The sequence below is a fragment of the Octopus bimaculoides genome, chromosome 6, assembly GCF_001194135.2.
Source record: "Octopus bimaculoides isolate UCB-OBI-ISO-001 chromosome 6, ASM119413v2, whole genome shotgun sequence".
Lineage (NCBI taxonomy): Eukaryota > Metazoa > Mollusca > Cephalopoda > Octopoda > Octopodidae > Octopus > Octopus bimaculoides.
The window spans coordinates 95,075,327-95,076,482 of record NC_068986.1 but is presented as its reverse complement, the minus strand read 5'-3'; the positions used below and the strand labels follow the sequence as shown (position 1 = coordinate 95,076,482).

The 1,156-nt window shown below is 37.3% G+C and overlaps 1 protein-coding gene across 4 annotated transcripts in view; it reads left to right on the top strand.

Annotated features, from left to right (window-relative positions):
* Nucleotides 1-47: 47 nt before the first annotated feature.
* Nucleotides 48-1,156, top strand: part of LOC106883920 (uncharacterized) — a 48,565-nt gene continuing 47,456 nt past the window's right edge. For 3 of the 4 annotated variants that reach the window (XM_014935059.2, XM_014935060.2, XM_014935057.2), the window contains exon 1: nucleotides 331-451. The gene's annotated coding sequence lies outside the window, so the exon portion shown is untranslated. Of the gene's footprint in view, nucleotides 286-330; nucleotides 452-1,156 lie in introns of those variants that run through there. The other variant, XM_014935058.2, reaches the window with a different exon arrangement.

Below are 1,156 nucleotides of genomic sequence, written 5' to 3'. Positions count from 1 at the left end.
CTATAGTTTTATCCATTCAAGACCGCAGAAACAATAGAGTGGCTCTATTGACAGGTCAGTAACGAATGACCCTTGCTCTGGTTGCCAAGCGATCTACAATATCGATCACTATACTCTTTTATATCAAATGGAATTAATGGGGAAAAAAAGAGCAGAGAAATAAAAAAAAATTAGAAAAAAGCAAGCAAACAAACAAAAACAAAAAAATATACAAATACGTTTTAATCATGAAAAAGAAAAAAAAAAAAACGAAAAATACAAGAAAGGAAATGGTGTTCTTATCACGTGAGTATTGCATCCATGCTCGAAATATCACTTCCGGCGTTTTATTTTTGTTCGTTGGTTTGATTTATAATTTGATTGTTTTTATTTTGTTATTTATCTATTTTTATTGTATCTTTTTTTTTTCACGTTTGAACAAATTTCTTCCGTTATTCTGGAAACGAAACTGGTAAGCTGTGTTGTTATTGTTTGTATTTGTATTGTTGTTGATAGTTTTTTTTTTCTAATTCATGCTGGAGACAGAGTTGATGTTGATGTTGGTGTTGCTGCTAGTGTTGGTTGCACCACTGGTGGTAGAAATACTATCGTTGACGGTGTTGTTGATGCTATTGCTGTTGGCGGAGGTAAAAAAATACGCACACCACCCATTTTCGGCGTAACTCTAACCCTAACCTTAAACCTAACCCTAACCCTAAACTTAGCCCTAACTCTAACCCTACTCGCCGAAAACAGGTGGTGTGCGTATTCTTTATCTTCATCATTGTTGTTATTATTGATGATCACGACGACGACGACGACGATGACGACGATGATGATGATAATGATGACAATGATGATGATGATTATTGATAACACGTTTGGTGTTTGTAGTTGTGGTCCCTCTTGAACTAATCCACCTCCTTTTTACCCTCACCAAGTACAGTGTTGTTCAACTTTAAATACAGAACGGTGTGATTTATCTTTTAATCTTTTACTTGTTTCCGTCATTTGACTGCGGCCATGCTGGGGCACCGCCTTGAAGGGCTTTCAGTCGAACAAATCGACCCTCCAGGACTTAATTTTGTTTTTAAAGCCTTGTACTTATTCTTTTGCCGAACCGCTAGGTTACGGGGACGTAAACACGCCAACACCGGTTGTCAAGCAGTGGTAGGGG